We start from the raw sequence: 16,489 nt of genomic DNA on the forward strand, positions 1-16,489 counted from the left end.
GGACATAGTACCTTTTGCTCATCGGTGCATCGTAGTACGAGAAATTATTTTTTGATTTCTTAAATCCAATTCTCCGCAAGGATTGGGTTGGTACTTCCCGCAAAGGTAGGAAGCTTTAAGCAAGTGAACTTCTCGATAGAATCTCCCAGTTCAGTAGTGGGACAATCCTACCCTCGAGAACTCCACATAACCTCGGCCATAATCTGTTGGGAAAAATCTTAAAGTGCCACTGTAGAATCATTGCCACCCTTATGGGCAGCTCCCTCATTGCTACTCCCTCCAGCGATAGTGTTATGGACCCTGAAATCCATCCTGAAGAGATAACCAAGATGATTTTAGAATTTTAATATCCTAACATGTCTTGTGCAATTATAACACTAAAATACTCACTTTAAATAATTCCCAAATACCGGCCTAAATTATCCCCCCTAAATTATGACATACTCTACCAATTTCATATTCCCATTATAGATTTAAGTTCCTGCCCTTTCATTTGGAAACAAAACCATCAACGGATTGCTGTGGTTTTCTGAACCTGTCGACTGATCCAGAAAAACATAGAAGTCCGTCAAGGAAGTTCTACCTCCAAGCTTACTCAGCAAAACTCCGAATTCCTATTCTACCCATTCCTATCCTCATCTTACATGAACCTATACTCTAGTATGATCATCTGACCTATCTGCAGAACCTAGAAACCTGGACTCTAATACCACCTATAGTGCCACAACCCGCCACATGCGCCCAGAGTGCTAGTAAAACATATAAGTCTCGCTGATGCCACATATAAATATACTTCAACCTATTCTAACTAGGGAATCCTAGGTGCACCTGTCATTATTGTAATTAAAACCATACAGCAGAAATACTAAAACATCAAAACACTTTACCATAATTCTAATTGTTTCCAAATACATACATACAACTGTCTGTCTGTATAATACAACCCAATTGAATAATAAAATGTAACCGCTAGTGACTTATCACTTTTGACTATCACCCCCAAAATGTCTAATCCCTGCCCTGTAGAAAGCTAAGTATGATTCCCTAAAATACTTGAAAAATGATTGTATAATGGGGTGAGACACTTCTCAATAATACGGATTACATGATTATCAGTGTTTGGCTAGCATGAGTTCCCATGTGAATATAAAACTTCTATTATTTCACTATATAACATATAGCATTTTTAAAATTGTACTGCACTATATATCTGAATATATAAAATTTTAGAATAATAAACTTTCGGCTCATTATAGCCCATTTTATAGTAAATTTGCCCATATATGCATAAAAGTTACAAGATGTACTACTGAATTAGCAACGTCACGCTATCATTTACTCATATGACATGCTTCTCCCCCATGACGGGTTGTGCGGCCTGAAAGTTGTACTCAACTTATGACCAGCCAACCATAGCTGAGTCAGACAACGGTTGTAAGTACGATTGTGCCTACCTACGGTCACCCGCAATTGCATCCGATGGAGCCCTCGAAACTGACCTTAGGGTAGTACTATGCCAAAGTCTCCAATCAACTATCCCTTATCACACTTCCATCCTCGTGTGACTACACCTTCTCCCAAATCTAACTGCAGTACCGTGCTTATAATATCACATTTCATATCCACATGACTCTAGAATCATATATGACAATTTACACAAAAAAATATTGTATTATATCTCATTTCGTATAAAACCTACTATTCAATAAAACCTGGCCCCCTGGCCGTCAAGTAAAACTCGGCCTCGTCCGTTATGTAAATCCCGGTCCTTGGTCGTTATTTTAATCTCGGCCCCTGACCATTATGTCAATCTCGACATATAGCCTTCATATCATACTATATAGTATCAGTGAAAATATTCTGTTCATATATGTCATTTAAACCATTCTCATGCCACAAAATTTTGATATGATAAATCATAATTATATTATTGAATAAACACAAGTCATATCATGCTAAATATTTGCTTTGTTAAATATATGGGTTTAATTATCTTAATAGATTTTATTTTCTTAATATATATATATATATATATATATATATATATATATATATACAGATAAAGGAAAATAGAGATAATTAACCCTACTCACTACAAGAAAATTGGCTTTTAGTGACGGAAGTATTAGTGACGGATGAAATTTCGTCACTAAAAGTGTAGTATTAGTGGCAGTTTTTTAGAAATGTCACTACTAGTTCGATTATTAGTGACGAAATTTTACACGTCACTAATACTGCACTTTTAGTGATGAAATTTCATCTGTCACTAATACTCCAGTTTCCCCGCTCAAACCAATGCAGGAAACCACTTTTCATGCAAAAACATCCTGGGAAACAATTAGTGATGATTATTTGGGTATTAGTCAATGACGATTTCAATGTGTCACTGAAAGAAACTTTTTAGTGACGATTAATTAACCATCACAAATATTATTGTATTAATAAATAAAACAATTTTTTTTTCACTAGTTGTGATGGTTTGTCATATTCGTCACTATTAGTCCATTAGTAGTGACGATTCAGATGCTTCATCACTACTAGTTCTTTTCTTTTAATAAATAAAAAAAATTTATTTTAAACTAGTAATGACGGTTTGTCATATTCATCACTACTAGTCCATTGGTAGTGACGGTGCGGATGCTTCGCCACTACTGTTAGTTCTTTTCTTTTAATTAATAAAATAAATTTATTTTAAACTAGTAGTGACTTGAAGCATACCAGTGCACTCACCTTACTCAGTAAGCCCTCAAGTGTTAGATTAATCTCGTACTCACACATTCAACAATAGTTTACCGACAAAGGCCTTAATGATAGGGAAATCTATCCACCCATACAAGTAGGTTCCCTCTGCCCTAGTACGTTATGCAACTACTATCACATCTGAAGCTACTAGCGCACTCGCCTTACTCAGCAAGCCCTTAGACAAAGAGTTTGCCTTGCCCAATCATAACATGTTCTATATACATACATACTTCTAATATCATAATACGTAATTATTTCTATCATTATTCATTCATATACATTCATTCATGTTCATAGCTTAACTTTGCATTTCGTTTCACTTTAAGTGACTCTTTCCCATTTGTATCATTCACATTTCACATTTCATTTCTTCGCATTATCATTCCATTTTCATTTCATTGCATAACATTTCATTTCATTGTTTCGTACTACAGCTGGTCTTTAACCATCATCAGTTAGTTTCCATATAGAAATGCGCTAGAATTAGCTACAGTTAGTCCACATAGAAATGCGCTAGTATCTACTAACATGGCTATCTTTCAACTGTTTTACATTTACATGGTTGAATTTAACACACACAATCAACATTGTCCATATCATAATTTATTCATAAAACTTTACTTACTTATCCCGCATCTTATATATCTAACATTTATTCACACAGAATCTCATGCCACACAGTTTTAGCAGTAAAATTGATATACATTTCTTACAAAATAAGTCAACCCATAATTAACATTGATATTTTGAAAATACATTTCATTTCTTACTTAATTTTTCAGAAAATCTCTTTTACTTTCATTCGTTTACTTTCACATATACATAACCATATAATCATTCCTAGGCTCAAAAAACATAAATTTCATGGCTAGCATTTTAAACCCACATATAAATATATATATATATATATATATATATATATATATATATATATACATAAATAACACATAATCCATTTTAGTTCGTGAAAAACTTGATTTAATACATAAATTTCTCCCTTACCTGACTTCAAGCTACACTGGCAGTATCCTCGAACCGATACTCGCAAGGTTCACTTAGACCCTAAATAAAAAATCTTAACTTAATTAAAATAAATTCCAATTAACTCAAATCTTAAGAAAAATGCTTATTTACTACTTCCTAGGCTCCAAATAACAACATTCCTTAAGAAAATCCCAAAATAACTCACTTATCCTGATTTTGAGATGTTTTCAAAACCTCACAACCCAACGATCAACTCCTACAACCTTGAAGAGAATGATCCCATGAACCTCATGGTGGTTTCGGATCGTCAAACTGGGTCAAAAACGGCCTGAAATCTAAGAGAGAAGGCTGGGGGATTGTTTTTAGAGAGAGAGTTTGAGAATTCACACTGAAAATGAAGAAAAACCCTTTTTATATGCATGGCTTCATCGACGAGTTATGTGGGTTCGTTGACGAGGCACTGTAGAGTCTTTGTTGACAAAAAGATACCTTCGTAGACGAAATTCAGAGTTTCCAAAAATACTCTCTCGGGATTCCTTCATCGACGAGAAACCGAGTTCGTCGACAAGCTTAGAAGGACTCTCGTCAACGAATACAGAGCATTCGTCGGTGAGGCCTACTTTTCCTTCTAATTTCTTTCCTTTTTCCTTCATTATCCATTAATCTATTTCATTTATCATATTTTCTAATTATTTAAATTCCCGGGTCATTACATTCTCCCCTCAAGAAATTTCATCCTCAAAATTTTACCAACTAATCATGCTTTCACATTACTTTACATTCATTTGCTAACTACTATCATAAGAACTCAACATGCATATCATCATATAAATCATTCAATCATTTCCTAGTAAATAAGATTATCATACCTGCTTCTCTGATGGCATCCTCCTCAGCTCGAAGTGTATACAGCCGAGGCGGACCACCTCTTCCAAGTGGTATCTGCTGTTTTCCCTTGTCCTGATTCTGAGCAGCTACCATAAGCAAGGGTTCTCGACAATCTTTCACTTGGTGCCTTGGCTTACCACACCTGTAGCAATTCGGAGTGTCATACCAGCATTCGTCCCTATTCCTCTTATCAAATTTCGGGCATATAGAGCCCATTGCTTCTTTCCCTTTCTTCGCTGATCCCTGACTGGCCTCGAACTAAAAGCCAGATGGTGCAGGTCTCTTCTTCTGCTCTGAAGGCTCAGTGCTGCCTTGGATACTCTTTTCTAATACTGAGACCTTGTCAACTATTTCTGAAATACTTTGGACCTGAAACCCGACCACCAGCTTGTAGATCCTGTACCTCAGGCCTTTCTTAAATTTCCTAGCATTCCTTGCTTCATTTGGGACCAGAAATGGAGCGAAACGAAACAACTCCACAAATTTAGCCACATATTCCACAATTGTCATGTCTCCTTGGGTTAGATTGGTGAACTCCTCTATCTTCTCCTCTCTGACAGATAAAGGAAAATACCTGTCAAAGAAAAGCTCCTTGAACCTCTCCTAGGTAAGAGCTATCTTTACGACCCTCTGATCCTCTAGTAGCTTCGTAGAAAGCCGCCAACGCTTCGCTTCTCCTATCATTTTAAATGCAGTATAACAGACCTTCTACTCGTCCGTACAGTCGAGTACAACCATAATCTCCTCTATTTCCTGTACCTATTTTTCTGCAACCACAGGATCAGGTCCTCTTGTAAAACCTAGAGGATTCATCCTCATAAACTCTTTTATACTGCAACCCTGTCCTACAGGTGGACAATTATGTTATTTGGGTTCCTTCTTCATTTCTACTCTAATTTGATGGACGATACCTCGCAGCGCCTTAGAGGTATCTATTTTTTCCTCGCTAGAGGTCACTCAATCCTCCTTTCCTTCAGCCTCTATATTCTCATCTCCAGAGTCCATTCTGAAAATAGGACAGAGAAGAGATAAGATTTTCATATTAAATCTCCAAATAACATAATAATTAAATAAAATCCAAAATCTTCATATAAAGACCAGTCTTAAAATTCAGAAACAAAAACATCTAAGGTTTACCGTGGCTTTTTTGAGGCCGCCGACTGCTTCAGAAAAATCATCGAAAATCATTGACGTAATTTTGCCTCTAAATCACAAAACAAAATCCTATACTTCCCTAAACCAAACCCAGTATCTCAATATCTAACATATTCATCTAGTATTCCTTATCCTAACTATTTCCTTTACTATGGTATAAATCATTTCCTAAATCCTCAAAATCCCCAAAATCATTGCTCTGATACCATAATGTAACGCCCCGAACCCCTAAACCCAGGCCCGGTGTGTTATACCTGATAATATCCTGATAAATCATAAACCATAACATACATACGCAGCAGAAAACATAAACATACTCTCCATATAACATATTTCATAATACCGTAATACCAGAGTTTTCTATTTTCTATCTATAAATCTATGAAATCCAACCATCACCTGCATTTCCATATATACAAACATCTCCAAAAAATTTCAGTATGTTCGCAACCATTTCTCTCACAACATCCTTAAAACATAACGACATAAAACATAAAACATAAATATTTACATCCCCAAAATAGTATCAATATATACTGTGTTTCTTATATAGTCCTTAAAATGCTAAAAAATACCCTCGAGCTCTTAAGCCTGACCTTGAGGATGTCCTGAAAAATAAAAATTCATATTTAGGTGAGATACATCTCAGTAAGTGGAGAAACATACATATTAAAACAGCGTGTGGCCAACATGACGTAAATAGATATCATTTTAATTACATTTGCAAATCATCGCATAGCTTTGAAATTATTTTTTGAACCTAAACAATCACATGCAAAGGTTTACCCATGAGATTACCCAAGGATAGAGGTGATTACTGGCCCATACAAGTAGCACCCCTCTACTCTGATATTTACGTAACCCTAAGGTCACTATTGAAGCATACCAGAACATTCACCTTACTCAGTAAGCCCTCAAGTGTTAGATTAATCTCGTACTCACACATTCAACAATAGTTTACCGGTAAAGGCCCTAATGATAGGGAAATCTATCCACCCATATAAGTAGGTTCCCTTTGCCCTAATACGTTATGCAACTACTATCACATCTAAAGCTACAAGCGCACTCACCTTACTTAGCAAGCCCTCAAACAAAGAGTTTGCCTCGCCCAATCATAACATGTTCTACATACATACATACTTCTAATATCATAATACGTCATTATTTTTATCATTATTCATTCATACACATTCATTCATGTTTATAGCTTAACTTTGCATTTCGTTTCACTTTAAGTAACTTTTTCCCATTTGTATCATTCACATTTCACATTTCATTTCTTCGCATTATCATACCATTTTCATTTCATTTCATTACTTTGTACTACAGTTGGTCTTTAGCCATCGTCAGTTAGTTTCCACATAGAAATACGCTAGAATCTGCTACAGTTAGTCCACATTGAAATGCACTAGAAAATCTACTAACATGGCTTTCTTTTAGTTGTCTTAAATTTACATGGTTGCATTTAACACACACAAGCAACATTGTCCATATCATATTTTATTCATAAAGCTTTACTTACTTAACCTACATCTCGTATATCTAACATGTATTCGCACAGAATCTCATGCCACACAGTTTTAGTAGTAAAATTCATATACATTTCTTACAAAATAAGCCAACCCATACGTAACATTGATATATTGAAAATACATTTCATTTCTTACTTAATTTCTCAGAAAATCTCTTTCACTTTCATTCGTTTACTTTCACATATACATAACTATATAAACATTCCTAGGCTTAGAAAACATAAATTTCATGACTGGCATTTTAAACCCACATCTAAATATATATATACACACACACATAAATAACACATAATCCATTTTAGTTCATAAAAAACCTGTTTTAATACATAAATTTCCCCCTTACCTGACTTCAAACTACACTGGCGGGATCCCTGAACCGATACTCACAATGTTCACTTCGACCCGGAATAAAAAATCTTAACTTAATTAAAATAAATTTCAATTAACTTAAATCTTAATAAAAATGCTTATTTACTACTTCCTAGGCTCCAAATAACAACATTCCTTAAGAAAATCCCAAAATAACTCACTTACCCTAATTTTGGAATGTTTTCCAAACTCAAAACCCAACGATTAGCTTCTACAACCTTGAAGAGAATGATCCCACGAATCTCGTGGCGGTTTCGGATCTTCAAACCGGGTCAAAAAGGGCCCCAAATCGAAGAGAGAAGGCTGGGGGATCATTTTGAGAGAGTAAAAGGAGAGAGAGTTCGAGAATTCATGCTAAAAATGATGAAAAACCCTTTTTATACCCAGGGCTTCGTCGACGAGACATGTGGGTTCGTCGACGAGGCACTGTAGAGTCTTCGTCGACAAAAAGATATCTTCGTCAATGAAATTCAGAGTTTCCAAATATACTCTTTTGGGATTCTTTCGTCGACGAGAAACTGAGTTCGTCGACGAGCTTATAAGGACACTTGTCGACAAATACAGGACATTCATCGACGAGGCCTACTTTTCCTTCTAATTTCTTTCTTTTTTCCTTCATTATCCATTAATCCATTTCATTTATCATATTTTCTAATTATTTAAATTCCCAAGTCATTACACATATTACTCTTGGTACAAATCTTTGAAACCCTAAAACTGTGATTGATATTTTCATCTAAACATAGTTTCAAAGATTAGCTTGTAGATACACTCTTGTGCTTAAATTTGAGATAATCTTTACTTTGAGTATTGATTGCACATATACACCATTGAGCTTATTATTCATACATTATTGGTGTGCTTTGATTATTAGTGGTGCAAATATGCTTAATTGAGAAGCATATTATTTGTTCGCATCTTGTTTTGAATATTGGTTGTATTCCAAGTGTGGCCTGAGGGGGCGTTAATCCTGTCTGATAGGATTGGTTGTGAAGGTTGAGGTCAGCCCTGTGCTAATTGACCTAGTTGTATTTCGGTGCGGCTCCCCCCATTAAGTGAGTCTTAGTGTAATCCTCATGCTGGTAAGTCAAGGCAGAGACATAGACACTGTTGCCAAACCTTGATAACATATCTGGTTTTATTTCTCTTACTGCTTTATCGTGCATGGTTATTTAGTTTACTTGTGAAGTTTAATTTCCTCTGAATATATATTGGTTTATTTTATCCACAGTAGGTTGACCTTAGGATTGTGTAATACTGCTGCTAACACTACAAAAAATCAGGGTATTAGTGACGGTTTTCAAATAATTGCTATATGTGCCATTACTACTTACTTTTAGCGACGAATATAATTTTCGTCACTAATAATGGAGCATTAATGACGGATTTAATCCGTGACTAAAACCCTAACACCGTTGCTATATAGTATATAACAGCTCAACTCAAATTCATCACTAATAGTAAGGGTATTAGTAATGAATTATAAATTCGTCACTACTAGTAGGATATTAGTGACGACTTAGATATTCATCACTACTAGTGTGGTATTATTGACGAATTAAAAATTCGTGACTACTAATATGGTATTAGTGACGAATTAGAAATTCATCACCACTAGTGTGGTATTATTGGCGAATCAAAAATTCGTCATTAATAGTAGGGTATTAGTGACGAATTTGAATCCTTCACTAATAATTAGAAAAATTAAACAACATTTTATACTAATTTTATTTAATCATGAATTCTTATATAAAAATCTATAATTACATTTTCGAATATATAAACTGAAACCATAATTATTACAAATTCGTAAATCATTCAAAATTTTGAATTCAAATACAAATTCAATTGAAATGAAGAAATAACATATGTTTAGATAACAAAAATTATTTAAAAATATTCAAAATTCAAATAAAAATACTAATACAAATTCAAATTAAAATACAAAAACTCCATTTGTTCAAATAACAATAAAAATTATAAAGAAATAGTCAAAACTTGCATCTGACGACTGTAGTGCATGCATGCGTGGCATCATGCTGATGTTATGACAGTCGCGAATTTTACAAATTAAGAGTCATTAAAAAAAATTTAGTATATCAAATCGAGGAGAGCTAATGCTAAGTATAATTAGGAAAAATAATTATATGATATAACAAATTGGCAAAGATTTCATAATCATGCATATTACATAATTTGTACAGTAGTAATATCAATAATGAAAAATGTAACGTTGCATTCGAGAGCATAGATTTCGAACATTTGAATGGATTTGGAAAAATTTTCATACAATTTAATATTACATTTTATTTAAATTCAATATAAATTCAAGTCCAAAGTGTCTCGAAACACAAGGAGCATAAAATTATATTGAAATTTATTAAAGTCTATTTAAATCTAAACTTAAGATGTAAAATGCATGCTCTAGAACGCAACATGAGATTAGTTTATGGGGGATTTGCACAATGACTCAATGAGGTATTAGCATTGTGTGGGGAAGGGGATGCAGCAAATAAATTTAGACGAGGACACGTGTCCAATTAGCATGCTTTACTGTTTCGTAGACAAGCATTATTCCACTTTTTTTTGTTCTTTTCTACAGTGACATTGCAACTCCTATGTCCAGAAGAATCCCTAATTATGTCTTTTTCAAATGATTATGAAAGTGATGCCCCCTATGAGTTATGTATATATTCAACTTATGCATTTTTAAAATTTTCAAATCCTCAGCCAAGTGTATATAATATTTTCAATGATTTCGGCATGGCAATGAATGCTTTAAGCTTATTGGACGAAAAACATGTAAATGAATGTCCGTTCTAAATGAACTAAGTCTACATTGCCTCATTTATTATGATTCCTAAGTTTCACTCATCATTTCAAAAATAGTTTAACATTAAACTAAGTCTATCTTTTGTTTAGGATTTTGAAAAATTTTAACGCAATTTCGGCAGCATGCCGTCTATAAATTGGACATTTTTCCATAAAACCTGCACCTAATAGGTTGAAATAGATCATTTATAAGAAGTTGAAGACACACGAGAACCTATATCCACTACCAGCATGCAATACACATCAACTGCATTCGCCATATAGGAGGCATTATAGACTAGCATGATTTAACATGAAACTCAATTTGTGATCATAATACCTTATAATTAATTAGAGGAGCTATCCGTATCATCTGGTCCAGATTGGCGCATCCTTTCCTCTAACCGCGCTTGCCTATCCATCATGGCTTGCATCTGGGTTCGAAAGCTGGAGACCTCTGATCTCAATTCCGCGTTCTCCATTTCCATCATTTGCATCCGTCGAGCCATCTCCTTCTTATCATACTCGGCCTCTTGATGCTGTCATTCCATCTCTGCACGAGCTGCCACACCCATGGATGATGATGTTGTTGGGGCGATGTAATCACTTCCAAGACCTTTCACCCAGCCCCCCGCTCATTGCCCAAGCACCTGGGAAGTGATCTCGAAATCTGTCATGTGCTGACTCCCCTCTGAAAGAGGTGCATCCCTCAGCTCGACCATCCATGCCTAATTTCAATCATTAAAATGATAAAAAGGAATAAGTAAGATTACAACTTTGATGTTTTGAATAAAGTAATAAACTAAATCTTTTTCTTCACTTACATGTCTGTCCTGCGCACCCTCGCACCACTCCCCCGATCCCATGCATTGTCCTTGCATGAAGCAACTTTATCAGAAACTCTAATTTTGAGAACTTTTTACAGTTTGGATATAGGGGCACCTATGCATCCCCCATGAGATTAGCAAATAGTTTACCGAGTCGATTCAACATACTAGGATCGTAAGGTATGGTACTCGCTAAAGTAGTTTCATTACCAGTACGCGACACACTGACATCACCCGTGTCCACTGCAATCCCCCTTTACAAGTCACCTAACATTTCGATTAACCCTTCTGAATGTGTATCACCACCTACTATATTTGCGCCCTCATCTTCATCGTCATCATTATCGCTCTGAACTACATAATCTTCACCGTGGAACACCCATCTTGTGTGTCTTTTCTCCATTCCAAAGTCTAACAAATGTGAATGGACCAGATCAATGTGTTTGAATGTTATGTTTTGGAATTTCTTGCAAGGACACCTTATTCTACTGGCTTTGTCTGCGTGAGGATGCGCGAACTCTATGAAATCATGTACCCCTTTCACGTATTCTGGCAAAAACCTACCCCGAGTATTCATCCAACTCTTATCCATGTTCATTAACTACCCTATAATATGTTCAATTAAATGATGTTCATTATATTCTCATAATGTTTATCATGCATGCATCATGAATCCTATAATCAACCATCATACTTTAAAGGGTACAGATCCTATCCCATTTAGGAATGTTGCATTTACATTGCGATCAATCGCTCAAATTCCTTCGTCGTAGTCATTATAAATTTCGACAGCATCTCCTCATAGCTCTCCAAGTACACGAGATGGGGAAAGTGAAAATTTTGCTAGTTTTCCATCACCAACAAATTGTCACGACACCCCACTATGCACCCAGAGAACACAAGTAGAGAGGTGCTCGAAATATATAATGGCAATTGACAAAACATGAATGATGACAGCAATGTAAATACAACTTCCTGAACTGTCCACATTGGACAAACCAAGAATGCTTGAAATACAAACATTAGTAATCGTAAGGGAAACAAATAATTAACATGTTCAAGTGATTATTAGTCAACATAGTATGACTAATAATCAATTGAAATATAACAATTGATTTGTCTCGCATGTGCGATTAGGAATGAATGTATAGTAACCGTTCTTGGACGAGTCTAAGATTCAATGAATACATGAAGTTGAAAAAAAAAAAAAAAAACATGCAAGGGGCTACGATTTCAGGCTTTGGTTTTGAGGAATATAAGACTTATCTATGCATTGCATGTACGAATTTGTTTTTTAATAATATGTGTAACGACGATCAATTTTATCTAATGCAATGGATGACTTAAAATGACATTTTTTTCAAAGTGGTGTAAACTCGTTTCCTTTTTTAAGGATTTTCGATATAAAATAGTTAGAATGAAGAATAGCTTTCATTTTTACTAAATCGGAAAAGGGAATATCGCACCAAAGTGAAATGCCAAAATACTAAAACTAGTAGAATTGCACAAGAAATATAAATATAAATAAAGGAATAGCAGAATTTCACAAGCAATAGAACTAAACACAATAAAATAGTATTATTCCATCACCTTGAAGCAAAATACTACAATTTCATTGGAAGGGCAATCTCAAATAACACATTGATCATATAATCGAAATGTGTGAGTAGCTTAAATACCCAAAAAAAAAAAAATGAATGTGAATGATCAAGCATATAAAATATTAAGTAGAAATATTAGAGTTATAAATATATTTAAGATTATTTACCATCTATAATCATATTTATAATTTTAAGTAAAATTTTAAACTATTTTTTTTCTAATTTAAAAAGTTTATGCCTTAGCTCCAAATAACATGCTGATGAACTCATCAAATTGCAAATAAAACGTAAGAATTAAATGATGAATGGTCATAGAATTATTTTTTTCTTTTTGTTGGCTATTAAATGATTTTTGTGTAACTTTTTTTTTTTAAAAAAAAAGTCTTATTTAATAGAGGCAGCTTATCAGGATGAGCATTAGGATATGGGGCAATCTGTTACATTTCAATCTAATATTTAGGAAATATAATTTTATTAAGAAAATGAAAAAATAGTTGAGTCAAATGCACACACTTCTTAGAAAATATAGGAACCTTAAACCTTCACAATTAAAAAAAAAAAAGTAGAAGTATTCCTTTTCTTCAAATTAAAGGTTTTGTTAGAAAAATAAAAAAGAAGATAAAAATAAGATGAATTTTTTTTTTTTTTGGTCTAAAATATGATTATGAATGAAGATTTATTCAAATATAAAATGAAAATTGAAGTTTAAGCGCATGGAACATTAAAAAAATTATTCATTAATTACAAAATAAAACTTAGATTAACATTTTTCTTCTTTCTTTTCTTCTTTTTTTCTTTTCCCTTTGTGTTTTTTGAAGTCTTAAGCGTATCCTAACACCTAGAAACAAATATATAAACATAAATTTCATTTTTCATAGACAGATAATTCCTCATTTTATAGTTAATTTTAGCTGAATTTTTAAAATTTTTAAATTATCCTTATAAATTGTTCATTTTCTTAACTGTTAAAACAAAATATTTTATAGTTACTTTTAAAATTTTTAAAATATCCTTATAAACCGTTCATTTTGGTAATTGTTAAAACAATATATCAATGATATAATAGCATTTTTTTTTCTCTAAAAAAAAAATTAAGTGTAGCATTCAATGCATGAAGGTAAATTTTATTATTAGTGGATAAAGCTACTTGACAACACCACATCCTAATCTCATCAAGTTAAAACTTTACCAAATCATAAAGTAATTAATTTTTATTTTATAATATTTATATGAAACAAATGAACAAAAGTTGATAGTTTTGACACTATTTGCTTATGGTAATAGTTTTACTTCTAATTTTTAATTTTTCAAATAGTTACAAAAATATTGTTACATAAATGCCACCTTGTTTTCTAATTTTCCAACTTTATATAAAAAGTTGGAAAATATTTTTTTTCTTTTTTTTTTAGATTTCTAACTTTTGCTTTACGTATTAAAGCATAGAATTCAAATCTTGGACTTCAAAAATAAGCTAATGCTTTTATAATTCTTGGAAAATTAAGATTGGACTTGTGATTAAGGTAGCTAAAAATATTACTACATACCCAGAATGAATTACTAGAATGGAAGCGGCTCCCAACAATGAGAGCTTCCCTAAGAGTGTGTGTCCCTAACTGTACATCGGGAATTGAAGTTTCCATTTTATGATTTAAAATTCAGAACCAAGCATTAAATCAAACTATATCTGCTGAAGTTAATTAAACAGTTCACTATTTGGTTTAACTGACAAAGCTAACAACGCTTTATCAAACTCACACTCCAACTTTAGGAAAAGCCAGTAAAAGCTTATCGGCATTTTATTTAACCATTCCAAAAAAATTATCATACCTTTTAAGCATTTGCTAGAGTTATATAAGCTTCGAGAGTATCATATAGTTGTCACAGCTGAAAACCAAATTGCAAAACATTCTTCAGTTTTTTCAATATAAATTTTATTAAATGCATGAGAGGCTTTTAGATCTTGCAATGTCTACAAAGTTAGTGTAATTTAATCCTTAGAACTTGTTTTCTGCAGCAAATACTTTTTCAATAGTCATAAAGTTCCAAAAACTCATCCATAATTATACACAAATTTTACATGTTTTCTGTAACTGAGCTTAACAGCCTTGAACCAAAATAAATAGATAAGGCTAGGAATCCTGCCTTATATGCTTGATCATTCACAAATCAATTTTGATCATTCACAGTATTCCCAAATCAAATTTAAATATTCACAGTAGATAAAATCAAGAAATATATGCTTGAAAGTAAAAGGATAAAGGGAAAGAAGAACCTAGGCTTGCGGCCGAGAGCAAGGGGAAACTAGGAGAGGCAAGAGGGGTGGCTTGCAGTCGAGAGCAGGGGGAGACTGGGAGAGAGGATCTCTGGAGCAGGATGAGGGGAAGAGGAGGAGCTGGAGCGGACTTACGGCCGATCGAGAGCAGGGGGAAACTAGGAGAGAGGATCGCAGGAGCAGGAGAGGAAGAGGAGGAGTTGGCGAGGTGGCTTGCGGCGGAGAGCAGTGGGAGATTGACTAAGAGCTCTGTTCGCAAAAGCAGGCGAAGGGGAAGAGGAAGAAGCCAGGAAAAGGAGGGAAAATATCCCACGGATAGCAATAAGGGATTTTGGGTATTAGTGACGGTTTCAAAACCGTCACTACTACTCTCCGTTTATTTTTTTTACTCTCTATTTATTTTTTTATAAATAACAAAGTATTAGTGATGGTCCAAATTTGTCACAAATATAGAAATTCATCACTAATAAGACGCCAATGGTGACGAATTTATAAATTCGTCACTAATATTCTGAACTTAAATTTTTTTTATATTTTTTTTTTTAAAAAAAGGAAGTATAAGTGATGAATCTAAAAATTCGTCACTATTAGTCTCTTATTAGTGACAAATATACAACATCGTCACTAATACTCTGAATTAAAATTTTTTTAATTTGTTTTAAAAAAAAGAATTATTAGTGACGGTTCCCAAATCCGTCACTAATAAGAGACAAATAGTGACGAATTCATAAATTCGCCACTAATACTTTGAACCTAATATTTTTAATTTTTTAAAACAGGTAGTATTAGTGACGGTTGTCAACCGTCACTAATAAGAGCCAATAGTGAAGAATCTACAAATTCGGAATACACAGTCTGGTCCCAAACCTCAACACACCTCCTTCAGAGATGTTAAACTCTGTAGCCAATCCCTGTTGTACCTTTTCCATAACCTCTGCCAACTCTGCATCACTAGCCTGCGCAGCTTTTATACGCTCAAATAGGGTCTGTTGGACCACCAAACCAACAAAATAAGTTTGATGATCACCAACCACCAACTCTATACCTGAACTCTCCAAATCATGTCTGATGTGACACTGAGTTACAACAGCAGATACAGTTGTAGGTCCTGACTTTTGACTCAACGCTTCAGCCACCACATTTGCCTTCCCCGGATGATAACTGATCGTGCAATCATAGTCCTTGATCAACTCTAGCCACCGCCTCTACCTCATATTCAACTCCTTCTGCGTAAAGAAATACCTGAGACTCTTATGGTCAGTGAAGATCTCACACTGCACCCCGTACAAATAGTGTCGCCTGATGTTC

Source organism: Malania oleifera, chromosome 1, assembly GCF_029873635.1.
Source record: "Malania oleifera isolate guangnan ecotype guangnan chromosome 1, ASM2987363v1, whole genome shotgun sequence".
NCBI classification, from domain to species: Eukaryota; Viridiplantae; Streptophyta; class Magnoliopsida; order Santalales; family Ximeniaceae; genus Malania; species Malania oleifera.